The sequence below is a fragment of the Planococcus citri genome, chromosome 4 (genome assembly GCF_950023065.1).
Source record: "Planococcus citri chromosome 4, ihPlaCitr1.1, whole genome shotgun sequence".
NCBI classification, from domain to species: Eukaryota; Metazoa; Arthropoda; class Insecta; order Hemiptera; family Pseudococcidae; genus Planococcus; species Planococcus citri.
In genome coordinates this window covers 62,555,462-62,571,060 of record NC_088680.1, presented here as the reverse complement: position 1 = coordinate 62,571,060, position 15,599 = coordinate 62,555,462, and the positions used below count along the sequence as shown (strand labels likewise).

At 33.0% G+C, this 15,599-nt stretch overlaps 1 protein-coding gene across 2 annotated transcripts in view; it reads right to left on the bottom strand.

The window, feature by feature from the left end:
- LOC135845371 (uncharacterized) overlaps window positions 1-15,599 on the bottom strand; it is a 160,438-nt gene that overhangs the window by 55,254 nt on the left and 89,585 nt on the right. For both annotated transcript variants that reach the window (XR_010558739.1, XM_065363873.1), the window contains exon 3: window positions 66-176. The gene's annotated coding sequence lies outside the window, so the exon portion shown is untranslated. The remainder of the gene's footprint in view (window positions 1-65; window positions 177-15,599) is intronic.

Below are 15,599 nucleotides of genomic sequence, written 5' to 3'. Positions count from 1 at the left end.
CCAATACCAATTCCTATAAACTATAGAAACTATTCGGAAAATAATAAGGAAAGAATAAAACTTACCCATATTCTAAAATCTAAGAACGAAGTATTCCTTTGTTATTGTACTAGGTCGTGAATTAGGCCTAATATTGTAGATCATGCTTGGAGCGATCCGAGTTACTAGGGCAATTCCTAAAACAAAACATATCATTATGGTTATTATCGGTTTTGCGTTTACGTTTTGCAATGATCGTGAGAAAAAATTACGAAACGCGGATAAAACTAGAAGGAGTTATAATCCAAGGATGCAGTGTACGATAATCAATTCGAATATCATCTCTGATGAAGGTATTTTTACTTCTTTATATGTAGGAGCGGTTCGTTGGTATGCGTTCATCGTTAACTTGTCAAATATTAAACTTCAACCATCCAGTTACCGAAAAAAGAAGAAAAAGATATCTTCGTATAAAATAAATAAAAATACTACGCTCGTAAAAATCAAATTCTTCCGCAGACGCTCGTTTAATCCTCGAAATCGTTTACGACTTGAATTTTTTCTAAGGTCATTGAAAATCGCGCCCAGTCCCAAATTTCCAGCCACCGGATTCGATAAATTATCTATACGACAATCGGATAAACTCGACCTAGGTATGCTGTACATTCGACTATTCTTTGCGGCATGGCATTTAATCGTCGCTGTCCTTTAGATACGTCGACATAACAGAAGCATTATGGGAAAAAATGAATGGTAATGCGATATCTCGTCTAGGTGTGTTGACAATGTAGTATTATTTTTTACGATTATTAGGGTTTCGTGTGGTCCTTTTTTTTTCTAGTTCGAAATAATGAATCAGTTAAAAATCGTAGCCTTCAAAAAAAAAAAACAAAAAAAACAAAAAATACGAGAGAGAGAGATGAAAAAAGAGCAAAGTTGTTACGGATACTCGTACTCTTATTAGCTTGTGGTTCAAATGCGATGGAATAGGTATAAGTAAGTTGAAATCGGTTTTAGTGGAGAGAAGAAAGAATTCCAAATTGGGTGTTTTTTGAATAGTTATGGTAGTACTTACAGTTTTAATACGGTTAAAATTTATTATTACCAAGGTAGGTAAGGTACCTACTACTTTCATGAGTTTTTTTTTTTCGTAAGAATTACTTAGATAGTTGAGATTCTCCTAATTACCCATTTAAATCATGGACTTTTTTTTCTGTGAATAACTTACAAGATTTAGGTATACCTTATAGGTCTAGGTACATAATATATCCAATTTCGGAGTTTCAGACCGATTTTGTTCCTATTTTGTGCAACGTGTTTTAAATGCTTTTAAGATGAAGTCATTCAAGCACTTTTCTTCTGCATTCGTCCTGACTGTTCAGAGGGTTGAGCGCAATTTCATAAATTTTATGCATTGGAGATTTTTTGGGAAATCAGCCAACTTTGAGGACTCATTATCTGAAAACTGACTTGGGAAAATTTGGCTGAATAGTCAATGTATATCCGAAAATTTCGCTTTTGGCAGACTAGAAATTTTCAATTATTGACAAAAACTCAAAATGACAGAAAAGGTCGCTTTTTGGTTTGAAAAAAATGTAAAATGGTCTGATTAACTACTTGCAAACTCGTACGTTCCAGACAAAAAATGTGAATTAATGGCAGAAATTTTCAGCAGTTTTCCCGAAAAAAGAGTAAATTTCAACACAAAAGTCAATTTGTGGATAAACCGACATCATCTAGGAAAAAACGCAAAATATTTGCATAATTGATGGAAAATGCCAATTATTGGCAAAAATGACCATTTGGCACAAAATGTAAATTTGAGAGCTGGGAGAGGGGGGGGGGGTTTGTCGATCTTTGATAGACTCTGTGAATTATTTTTGACAAAAAGAAAAGGTTTTTTCTTGGTTTAAAAAATGTAAATTTGAGTCCAAACCGTTGATTCTTACAAAAAAAGGGAAGGGAAAGAGGGAGAGGGGGGAGTTAATTTCGACAGAAAACCATTGTTTGGCAAAATATGTCAATTTTGAAAGTCAGTTTGATCGGTAAGATTCTGAGTCAAAGTTAGACACAAAAATAAATGGTGTAAAAAAAATTGGTAGCAGGTAAAAAATGTTATTGACCTTTAGCAAAAATTTAAAGCAAAAATTTACATCTTTTGGAAAAACATGCAAAATTTTCAACAATTGTAAATTGTTGGTAAAAATGTCAATTTTCGAAAAAAATGACAATTTAACACAAAATATAAATTTGGGAGAAAGGATGACGATTTTTGACAAAAAATATCAATCATTTTTCACAAAGAGAAAAGGTCAATTTTTGTTTGAAAAAATTCAAATTTTAGCCAAAACCAGTTGATTCCTGCAAAAAAAAAGTAACTTGTAAGGAGGGGGGGGGGGTAATATTGTAGACAGAAAGACAATTTTCGGCAAAAGAGGTCAATTTCGGCAATAAAAATTTTGACACTTGGCAGAAAATATATATTTTTACGAAATGTAATCGAATGGCAGAAATTTTTAATACTTACTGGTTATCCAAAAAAAATGACAATTTTGATAGAAAAGTCATTTTGTGGCAAAATTGGCAGATCGTCTCTTTGGAAAAAATGCACATTTTTCACAACCGTCCATTTTCGGTAAAAATGTCGACTTTTGGGGGAAAATGCTAATTTAAAAAAAAAAAGAATTTTAAGAAAAGAATGCCAATTTTTGGAAAAAAAGTTCATTTGTGGGTTAAAATGTCGACCTTTGAGGAAAATGTCGACTTTTGAGGAAAAATCTCAATTCTTGTAGATGGGAAAAAATGTCAATTTTTGAAAAAAAGAAAAAATGTTAACTTCTGGTAAAAATGCCAATTTTTGGGGGAAATCAATTTTTGGTAAAAATGCCAATTTTTGGTAAGAATGCCAATTTTTGGTAAGAATGCCAATTTTTGGTAAGAATGCCAATTTTTGGTAAAAATGCCAATTTTTGGTAAAAATGCCAATTTTTGGTAAAAATGCCAATTTTTGGTAAAAATGCCAATTTTTGGTAAAAATGCCAATTTTTGGTAAAAATGCCAATTTTTGGTAAAAATGCCAATTGTTGGTAATAATGCCAATTTTTTGGTAAAAACGCCAATTTTTGGTAAAAATGCCAATTTTTGGTAAAAATGACAATTTTTGGTAAAAATGCCAATTTTTGGTAAAAATGCCAATTTTTGGTAAAAATGCCAATTTTTGGAAAATGATGTCAATTCTTGATAAAAATGTCAACTTTTGGGAAGAAATTTCAATTTTTGAAAAAAGTTGATTTTTTTTAGAAAAAATGTCAATTTTTGGAGAAAAGGTCAACTTTTGGAAAAAAGGTCAACTTTTGAAAAAAAGGTCAATTTTTTGGGAAAAGGTCAATTTTTGGTAATAAATGCCAATTTTAAGTAAAAATGTCAATTTTTGGGAGGAAATGTCAATTTTTGGGAGGAAATGTCAATTTTTGGGAGGAAATGTCAATTTTTGAATAAAAAGTTGATTTTTTGAAAGAAAATACCAATTTTTGGAAAAAAAGGTCAGTTTTGGGGGGAAAGGTCAGTTTTTGGGAAAAAAGGTTAACTTTTGTGGGAAAATATCAATTTTTGGGTGAAAAAGGTCAATTTTTGGGTGAAAAAAGTCAATTTTCGGGGGAAAAAAGTTAAATTTTGGAGGAAAAGGTCAATTTTTGGGAATAAACGTCAATTTTAGGTAAAAATGCTAATTTTTGGGAAAAAAATAAAAAATGTCAATTTTTGGGAGAGAATGCCAATTTTTGAATAAAAAGTTGTATTTTTTGAAAAAAATATCAATTTTTGGAAAAAAAGTCAGTTTTTGGGAAAAAAGGTCAATTTTTGGGGAAAAAGGTCAATTTTTCAAAAAAATGTCAGTTTTTTGGGGAAAAGGTCAATTTTTGGGGAAAAAGGTCAACTTTTTAAAAAAAGGTCTTTTTTTGGAAAAAAGGGTCAATTTTTGGGGGAAAAAATGTAAGTGTTTATACCTTACTGGTAGTTTTGAAAAATGTCAAATGTTGGAATAAAATGTCGACTTTTTCATAAAGTTACATTTTGGTGAAAAAATGTCAATTTTAGCAACAAAAAAAAATAGGTAGGTAGGTACCTACTATCTACCATAAATTAATCGCAGGAAATATTATGCATTATTATCAGCTATAATTTAATTGCAAAAGCGATGCCAAATTGATTTTTGTGCATAAAAGGTCACTTATTTTTGATGTAAAATGTAAACTTTCGACAGAAATGTTGTAAGAAGTCAATTTATGGTTAGAGATATCAATTTCTGATGGAAAATGTAAATTGTTGACAGCTGCGTCCATTCATGACCAAAAATCTACATTTTTGATTTTAAAAAAGTCATTTTTTCGTGAATAATGTCCACTTTTGAAAAAAAAATGAAATCCTTACATCTCATTTTCTTCTTCGAATTCGCAAATGCAATTTATGCCAATTTTCAAAATTTTTGCGCTTTTGCTCGGCACACAAATTTTTATTTTATTGAAAATCAAAATTTGTTAAAGTTCAGAATAAACATTAAAATTTAGGTATTAGCCGTCAAGAATTTCAATTCTTTAATCAATTTTTTTTAGATCTCACAATTTTAAAATGATTTTTCTCCACTGTTTTGTTTCAATTTTATTGTAATGCAAACATTTTTCTTCTCTGAGCTGTCCAAGTTGTTCAAAAAAATTTTTTTAAATGTATATATTATATAAGTTAGTATGTTTCCAAACAAAAGGCTGTGTTTAAAATTTTTTCTGTGAATTCTAAAAAAAAATTGAGAAGTGAATTGGAAAAATTTTCAAGGAGATATTAAAATTGTATAACTAATTTCCATAAACTTAATCATCTTTTGTTTCCTGGTCCTGGAGGATCTCCATTCGAGCAACCCACTCGTAACCTCCCCCCCCCCTCCTCCCATCACCACATTGAGGCCTTTTTGAAGATATCCTGTGTTGTGCGAATGATGTAAGAACATCTGTCTTATTCTTATCATACATTATCAAAATTTTAAATCATCTTGCGACAATCATTAAGACAATACAGAGGAGAAGAACCATATCTACTCGTACATGTACCTACTTCTATCTGTCCTTACAATCAATTTTCCCAGCACAACTCCATCCATACAATATTACTATAGAGCATACTGCTTGTTCCTAAAACAAGAGGAAAAAATATCCGCTAATAATCACGTAATGATGAAATTTCGATTTCGCACACCGAAATCATCTCACACAACAGATAGGAAAAAAAACGAATTAGCAAACGACTCCGCGATGGTTGAACCGATGACATCACTATTTAGTAATACCACCGTAACGCTGCTGGTATTCGAAGACATTAATTCTTCTCGTCTATCTCATCTCACCGCGATGCAAAGTGTTTAAATGTAAAAAAAAAAATTACGTCTCATTTGTCTCCATTTTCACTTTCGTGCTCGTGTATTTTGCTGACCTCACTCGTTGCTGATAACTTGGGCTATTCAGCTGCGGGCTTTTGATATGTAAAAATCAGTATTGTTCTATGAGCAGCCTATAGGTAGATAAATGCCTATTGCAATGGCTCAACCTTCACAGTCTTCATGTTCATGTAGATGTAACCTGATTTCAACTCAGCTGACTGGATCGAGAGACTTTGGTATACCTATTGGATGGATTTTTTGGTCTGCCAGAAGCCTGAAACCTGAAGCCTGAGATGTCTATGGTTCATCGTTCTAAAATGCTGCAATTGGCAAAGTATCTTTTCCCATAGCGTTATCGGTGATTGCGATTACGACTTGTAAATTGCAATAATTTTGTCACGGTTATCGTCGAATTCGTCCTATTGTACAAAAGCGTACTTCCTCGTTAACCTTCAAGAGCAGTTACAGGTTATTGCTGTGTGGCTGTTTTTATGCAACTGCTTGTACATGTGCAGACCTTATGCCTGGTAGAATACACAGCAACGTGGTTAATTTCGTTAATTATATTAACAGGCAGCGGATCCGCAGAGATGTGGCTACTCGCTTATTATAGCTGATTGACCGAGTAAGCCACACATATATTCCGCGAATACGAGTACGAGTACAAGCCAAACGTGCACTGTACGAGTACGGAATCATTCACATCTTTACGCTCTGATTATCGGCGATGTTTTGAATATGCTATATCTAATCACTGAAATAACGTTATAATGGATTACTTTACGTGTACAGTACTCCAGACAGATGTAAAGTAATCATATTACATGATGTTCGAATTAGAGATGTTGTTTTGGCCAAATTCATACCAGGAAGTCGGATCAATATCGAGAACATCTTTGCTAAAATTGATGTGTATCTATTCCACAAATTGGGAACCCCTATTTCACTCATCCCCCCCCTTCAAGGGTTCCCTTCATCGATAGTCCAGTGTTTTGACGTAGGCCTTACAAAAGTTGGGGAATATGAGGAAAGATTTTTGTAATCTTTTGTGAAATTGCCAATCTTCGAATCCTGAAAGATCCATTTTTTATTCCTCACCGAACAAATTCCCCCCTTTCTTCGTTCGAATTCGCTCAAAAAATTCTACCATCTTCGTGGGAATATTCGATCCAAAGAAGAGTTCAACTTTAGATCGCCAGTCGTGCTCTTCTTGAGAGTTCTTAAGCACTTATAATATTTTGCATGGCGATATTTATTACGCGAAATACAACGAATACCACGACGACGTAATAATTCACTAACACACATTTTTATCGATTTTCTTCCGTCATTTAAACGGTTATTATTATTTTTTTTTCAACCCGTAGGCTACACGGTTCGAGTCTCGATCGATTTTTCCGTTTCTTTCTTCCGCTATCCGCCATCTTCGTCATCCCACGAATGCAACGTTGCGTTGGCGAAGAACCGAGAAGAAGATCGATGACATCGTGATTTTTGTAATTTTTCATTTCCGAATATCGACTAAGAGTACAAGTAAGTAAGGTGATGAGGTGACTTTTGAGACGAGAAAAAATTCAGAAATTGGTTGGAATGCAATTTTTTAATGTATTGGATCCGTTATTGATAAGTTTATGGGTAGGTATGTTAAAAAATCGAGATGTGAGAAAGATGATATCATGCCATTGAAAATGGAATTAAAATTTTTACATTTCGAAGCAATCTTACTCTTTTTCAAACAGGAAGATGTTCCAAAAATAGCTGTACCTATTATAATACTGTGTGAAATAAAATCGAATATTTATGTGCATTGAGGTACCTACTTTGACGGTCAGCTTATGTGTTTAATAGGTCAATTTTGGACCGGTTTAATTTTTTATTTTTCGCCAATTTTTATTCATCGAAAGAAAGCGGAATTCTTAGTGTTATTCTCAAATGCCAGGAAATTTACTATCCTTGTTTACGATGGTGGTTTACTGAAAGGTGACGGCCGCCGCACCTGGTTGCATATTAAATTTATAAACAAATTCTTCTTGTGGTTTAATCCGAGTGTGGTATCTTAATAGATATCAACCTGTTGCCCTGCGAATTTCCGATATTATCATTTTGCAAATAAATTAAAATTAAAATATAGGTAGGTAGGATTTTAAAAAGTCGACTTCTTTCCAGATGTCAATATGGCGTTTTGGTCCATTTTAAAGTTATTTGCTGCCTTGAAATTTATTCAAAGATGCCAAAATTATTACATAGAATGAATGGAACGAAATTCTACATGGTGTCAAAAACTATTTCAAATGTACGTAACTACATCTATATCGAGAGAATAATTTAAACGCCATTTTCTGCCAACATACAAACAATTCTGTCAAAATAGACATTTTCTGTCAAAAATTGAAGTTCTCTGCCAACAAAATGACATGTTTTTTCTGCAAAAAATTGATATTTTACTTAAACCAAATATGAGGTTCTTTGGCAAAATCTGCCAAAAAAATGAAATTCTCTGCAAAAATAACATTTTTTGTCAATGACATTGTTTGGCAAAAAATTGATGAGTATTCTGCTCCGCCAAAAATTTGTACTCTTTGACAAAGATTGATGTTTTCTGCCAAAAAATTCGTATTTTCTATTATTTTTTGCCAAAAAGTTGACTTTTTATGCCAAAGTGACATTTTCTGCCAAAAAATTGAAATTCTCTGCAAAGTAACATTTTTTGCCAAAAAGTTGATATTCTCCGCGAAAATGACATTTTTTTTGTCAACGACAATCTTTGACCTAAAAGTGGTAAGTATTTTCTGTCAAAACTTATTATTCTTTGCCAAAAAATTGACTTTTTATGCCAAATGGCGAAATTTACAATTTTTGTGCAAAAAAGGTGAATATTTTTTTTGACAAAAGTAATCTTTTCTGTCAAAAAAATCACTACTTATTTTGACAAAAGAATCATTTTTGGCAGAAGTGGCCATTTTTTGCAAGACTGACCATTTTTTGCAAAACTGACCATTTTTGGCAAAAGTGGCTTTTTTGGCACAAATGACCATTTTGAGGGAAAGTGACCATTCTTGTGCGATAGTGACCATTTATGTGCAAAAGTGACCTTTATGGCAAAATTGACAATTTTTGTGCAAAAGTGGCCATTTTTGGCTGAAGTGACCATTTTTTTTGACAAAAGTGACCTTTTCTGCCAAAAAATCACAACTTTTTTTGGCCAGAAGAATCATCATTTTTGACAGAAGTGACCATTTTTTGGCTAGTGTCCAGTTTTGGCAAAAAGGATCACTTTGGAGCAAAGTGACCATTTTTGTGCAAAAGTGATGATTTATGTGCTAAAGTGACCTTTTTGGCAAAAGTCACATTTTTGTGCAAAAGCGACCATTATTGAGCAAAAGTGCCCATTTTGTGCAAAAGTGCCCATTTTTTGGCAAAGGTGACCATTTTTGGGCAAATTGAACATTTTTGGCCAAATTTACCATTTTTTGGGCAAAGTGACCATTTGTGTGCAAAAGTGATCTTTTTTTGGCAGAAGTGATCTTTTTTTGGCAAAAGTGACCATTTTTGGAAAAAAAAAGTCCATTTTTGGAAAAAGTGTCCATTTTTGGTAAAAATGACCATTTTTGGCAAAAGAGATCAATTTTGGTGAAAGAGATCAATTTTGGTAAAAGTGACTTTTTTGGAAAAAAAATTACAGTTTTTGGGAAAATAAACAATTTTTGGCAAATAATTAACAATACATTTGACAACAATTGATAATGTTTCACAAAAAACGACGATTTAGGACAAAAAATGAAAATTTTGACGAAAACGATGTTTACATCTTGGCAGAAAATGTCGAGTTATGACAGAATGTCAATTTGTGGCAGCAAAAGAATGGTAATTTTTGCAGCAAAAGTTGGTTTTCATCATACAATTACGGTTCTAAAAAATCAAGTTTTGTCAAAAAAAATCACATTTTTGGTCAAAAGATGACGACTCCGATCAGGTAAATACATAATTTTATTACTTATGATGAGTTATGTGGTACAAAGTTGAAAATGCCAATTTTCTACTCAGTTTTATTTTTGTTAATTGTTGAGAAAACATGTCAATTCTTTGGAAGAAGGTCAATTTTGGAAGAAAACTAGGTATCGATTTTGGCAAAAAAAAGTCATGATTTTTTGAAATGCCAATTTTTTTTAAATGCAATTTTTTTTAAATGCAATTTTTTAAAAATGTTAAATAATTTTCAAAAAAATGCCAATTTTTTGAAAAAAGTTCAATGCTTTAAAAAAATAACAGTTCTTGAAAAATGTTGATAAAAAAATTTGTTTCAGAGTAGATAAGTATTTTGTATATTTTTTTAAGCAATTTTTGTGTTTACTTTCTTTGACCAATTTTACGGTTTTTTATGGCACTTTTTCGAATATTTTTTCATGTAGGTACTTGAATATTAATGACACTTGAACAAATTTTCAAGTACCCTGCTGAATCTCACCTATTAATATTACTGAAATAATTTCTGATGAAAAATACGAATTTTTGGTCAAAGAATGACATTGGCAAAAAAAATTTGCGGCGAGTTTCAATTTTTGGCAAAAAATGTCACTTGTCCCAAAAATTGACATTTTAAAAAAAAATTATCTTTTTTGACAAAATAAGCATTATACAAAATTGACATTTTCCACCAAAAATTAACGTTTTTTTTTCAAGCTTGACACTTCTGACATTTTGTACCGAAAATTTACATTTTTTTTTTTCAGGACATAATCATCCTACTCCTAATTTTTCAAAAATTGAAAGACACTTTTAAAAAAAATTATTCTTTTCATTGAAAAAATACTATTTTTGAATGGTAGGTGGCTGCTTTCTCACAAATAATATTCTTGCAGATGCGATCGATTAAATATTTGTAATATGGACATAATTTCATAAACGCGTCAATTTTCAATAATTGAACTCCACCTTCATAGTCTACACCTCAAAAAAGAAACCAAATATCCCGCCTTAAAAAAGCCTGCATCTCGAATTCCAACTTCTAAGTAATAACCAAGTCATCTTTTCATGTATCCACATCGGTCTTTCCAATATGATGCATTTCACCTTGTGATCTGACTTCTTAATGGACTTGATAAATTCTTCGGTATAATTCTTTCGGCAATCGGATCATTTAAACATCGGAAGATTGAAACCTATATACATCAAAGTACCTACCCATATAGGTAAGTAGAGAGGTACAAAATACGTATATTTTCACGTGCACCTTTATAGTATCACGATCATGTTTGACGCATTAACGCATTAAAACATCCGACTTGAATCACCGATAGGCGATAACACATGACTGGGTCACAATTATGTAACCGCAGCGGCGATAAAACGACTCCGTGTAAAAATTCTAATCACCGTAGACACACCTGACCGAAAATAATCACCAAGTGAACGATGCTATGCGATGCATCCGCATCATCGGATATAGGTACAGGTACACAGGTACTTTAACCCTTCCAGTGCGGCGGTGTAGTGGCACGTCAGTCACAAAAAAAAAAAGTGGTTCATTAGTTCACAACCCTTCTTCGATGAAGGACCACCCTGATATGTAACGTTATCATTGCGGCGCGGTCGTACGATAACCTTTAATTACAATTATGATAAATTACACGCAGCTTGCGTCTGTTTTCTTCTTGACTTACTCGTATATCTTCTCTATGAAGAGTGCGAGATCGAGGAGCAGCTTTGGGTTTTAATAATTCGGCCGTCTTGGTAGATTTGAAAACTGTATTCGCGGTGCTCACGATTCGCGCGTTTAACAGTACGTGCGATCACTCACGCTTCGCTTATATATTAAGTACCTATAGTAAAACTAGGTTGAATTAGATTATAAGAGGAGGAAGAGAGAGAAGTAAAGAGGCAGACTGCATAGCTAAATATTATACGAATAGTTATTCATAAAAGAAGACATATAAAAGCACAAGATACTGGCACGAGCTCATCATCAGTCCCAGTACCATCAACTATCATACACACAGTGATGCGAAATGTCTCCTCAACAGCGATGTGAAAATTCTCCAGTAGCCCGGGCTACCTTTCAATATCCAGCCAAGTTATTATTACCAAAATGAAAGGACACACGGCGATAATTAGGACATCTCGGTACGTGTTCGAACCAACAACTCGAAACGTCAATTGTTGAGAAGTAGATTTCTGGTACTCTCGATGTCTCTCAGCTACTCCACTACCTATGGTAGGTAATAGGTGAAGATACAGCACTTTTGCTAGCTGCAGAAATGCTTTCATATTATACGATAGGTGCAGGATGCAGCGGGCGAGAAAAAAATGTATAGAAAAAAAGAACAGTTATTTACGGTGTCAATGTCGTTAGAAAAATTATACGCAACACCGACAAAACGGATATACTCTTACGGCATTATACTCGTACCTTCTATACTTCTCTATAGCTAGAGCTACATATCTGTACGACTTATAGTTAGAGGCGAGGTATTTACCTACGTATGCGCATAAATAATGGAAGTCTTAATGCGCGATGACACTTTGATATCGCCTAGCAATGATGTAACATCAAATGGAAATCTTAATGGCGTTTCGTTGTTCTTAATGCGGACCAGCGTTTGTCGATAGGTACGTAGCAGGTCTTGGTATGTAGATGTACCAGTACCAGTACTTGAAAAGTATGTAATACCAGACTATTAGAGCTGGGGCGCGATATAGAGCTACGTTACAGGTACCTATATTCATTCAGAAATTTTATTCTTTTATGATGATATTTTCTTACAGAATGATCGGAAGGTAAGAGGGTTTATTGATATTATTGCTTTCAAATCTTTCAAATTATTCCAATTATTTTCAAATTAGTTTCATCTCAAAACGAGTTGAACTAACTTAAGACCAGAAAAAAATTTACAAAAATACTGGTCACCCAATCGAAATTTTAAATTCTTTTTGTTTGATGTGAACAGGTAGGTACTTATACATAACTACTGTTTTTTCAATTTGCACGAGAAAACAATCACTTAATACAAAAAGAGTAAGTAGGTATTCTTGCAAAAAAAAAAATACTTGGGAGGTAGGAACGTTTTTTTGTTTTTTGTTTTTTTTTCTAAATGAGCATTTTTGGTAAAAATGAAGAATTTTCATTTTTCAGCATGCAATATGTAAACTTTCTGAAAAACTGTCAATTTTGGCAGAAAACATTACATTTTGGTCAAAAGTGTCAATTTAGCAATGAAATGGAAATCTTTCAAAATAAATGCAGTACCTACCAAAATGTCATTTTTTGAGGAAAAAACTCAATTTGGACTATAATGCCCACTTTAAGAGGAAAATCTTGATTTTTGGTGAACAAAATGATAACTTTGGCAAAAGTGGCCTTTTTGGCAAAAATTACAATTTTTGGCAAAAGTGACCATTTTTGGCAAAAGTAGCCATTTTTGGGCAAGGTGGCCATTTTTGGGCAATGTGACCATTTTTGCAAAAAAATCAATAGGTAAGTATCTACCTATTATAGCGAAAAATAATCATTTTTGGCAGAAGTGACGATTTTTTGGCAAAAGTGATGATTTTTTGGCAAAATTGGCCATTGTTTGGCAAAAGGATCATTTCTGGGTAAAGTGACAATTTTTGTGCAAATGTGACCAATTCTGTGCAAAAGTAGCCATTCTTGGCAAAATTAGTCATTTATGGGCAAGTGGCCATTTTTGTGCCAAAGTGACCATTTCTTTGTGCAAAAGTGACCATTTTGTGAAAAAGTGACCTTTTTAGGTAAGAATTACAATTTTTGGACAAAGTGACCATTTTTGGCAAAAGTAGCCATTTTTGGGGAAGGTGACCATTTTTGGGCAAAAAGTGACCTTTTTGGCAAAGATGGCCATTTTTGGGCAAAGTGACCATTTTTGCCAAAAAATCACTATCTACTTACCTATTATGGGAAAAAATAAAACATTTTTGGCAAAAGTGACGATTTTTTGGCAGAAATGGTCATTGTTTGGCAAAGTGATCATTTCTGGGTAAAGTATCAATTTTTGTGCAAAAGTGGCCAATTTTGTGCAAAAGTAGGCATTTTTGTGCAAAAGTAGGCATTTTTGGTAAAAGTAGCCATTTTTGGCAAAAGTAGCCATTCTTGGCAAAAGTGGTCATTTATGGGCAAAGTGACCGTGTTCATGCAAAAGTGACCATTTTTGCCAAAAAAATCACTACTTTATGTTAGGAAAAGTGACTATTTTTGGCAAAAGTGGCCATTTCTGGATGAAGTGACAAATTTTGAGCAAAAGTGACCTGCATTTTTACCAAAAAATTACTATAAGGTGCACCGGGGCAAGTCAGAATGATTTTTCGCAATTTAAACGTTGACCAGCTGTTACTCCCCTTCTAATGAACCAATATGGATCAAATTTATTATGTAGGTTCCCATAAGGGTTCTTAACCTATGGTAAAAATTTGAGCGCGATTGACACAGTAGCTTTCGCTCAGTGGAATAAAAATAAAATATAAACTGTCCTGACTTACCCCAATTGGGGGAAGTCAGAACAGGCTAAACTTTGCAGAGGCGTAGATCACAAACCGAGCGTCCTAGAAAAATTGCACATTTACAAAATTGTAGAGAATTTAATTCTCTTTGAGATCACTCTCATCAGATTTTCACTAGGACGCACGGTTCGTCCGCTATATGCGAAAAACTAAGAAATAGAAAGTCTGTATTTTAGACCAAATTCAAAACAAGTTCAAAACAACAACAAAATACAATTGAACCAAAGACATCTAAAATGAAACTGAATCGCGAAAATTTTTATGCCGTGATGAAGTAGGGGTAGTACCCTCAAGTCACCTTTGGTGGCACTTTGCCAGATATAAACCTCTAGGCGCTAGAGCAAGTTTTCTAACTTACCCCAAATTCCAACTTCCCCCGGTGCACCTTACCTATTTTTGCAAAAAATTATTTTTGGCAGAAGTGACTATTTTTTTGGAAAAAGTGACCTTTTTGGTAAAAGTGACCAATTTTGGGCGAAGTGACAATTTCTGTGCAAAAGTAGCAATTTTTGGCAGAAGTGACCATTTTTACTAAAAAATCACTGTACCTATTTTTGCAAAAAATTATTTTTGGCAAAATTGACTATTTTTTTTGGAAAAAGTGACCTTTTTGGTAAAAGTGACCAATTTTGGGCGAAGTGACAATTTTTGTGCAAAAGTAGCCACTTTTAGCAGAAGTGACCATTTTTGCCAAAAAATCACTAGGTACCTATTTTAGCAGCAAAAGTGGCCATTTGTTGCAAAAGTCGCAATTTTTGGTAAAAAGTGACCACTTTGGCCAAAGTGACCTTTTTTAGTAAAAAATGAAAATTTTGGGGGGGAAAACTTGATCATGTTTCACAAAAATCGTATTTCCAAGAAAAATTTCAATTTTTTGAAAAAAAGTTCAATGCTTAAAGGAATAACAACTCTTGAAAAATGTTGATACATAAAAAAAATTTTCTGAATAAGTAGATAAGTATATTTTTTTAAACAATTTCTTGTGTTTACTTTTTTTGATCAATTTTACGTTTTTTTATGGCACTTTTTCGGATATTTTTTCTAGTACTTGAATATTAATGACACTTGAACAAATTTTCAAGTACCCAGTGTTTGCTGAATCTCACCTAATTTTACTGAAATAATTTTCGATAAAAAATACGAATTTTTGGTAAAAGAATGACATTGGCGAAAAAAAAATTTGCGGAGGATTTAAATTTTTGGCAAAAAATGTCACTCTGGCATAAAAAGTGAACTTTCTGGCAAAAAGTAATAGAAAATACGAATTTTTTGGCAGAAAACATTAATCTTCGTCAAAGAATACAAATTTTTGGCGGGGTAGAATACTCATCAATTTTTGGCCAAACAATGTCATCGACAAAAAATGTTATTTTTGCAGAGAATTTCATTAATAAAATTGATTGATTGATTGATTTTTTTGGCAGATTTTGCCAAAGAACGTCATATTTAGTTTAAAATATCAATTTTTTGCAGGAAAAAATGTAATTTTGTTGACAGAGAACTTCAATTTTTGACAGAAAATGTCTATTTTGACAGAATTGACAACTCTAATTTTTGGCAGAGGATTTGTATGTTGGCAGAAAATGGCGATTAAATGATTCTCTCGACATAGATGTACGTACATTTGAAATGGTTTTTGACACCATGTAGAATTTCGTTCCATTCATTCTACGAAGGTATGTAT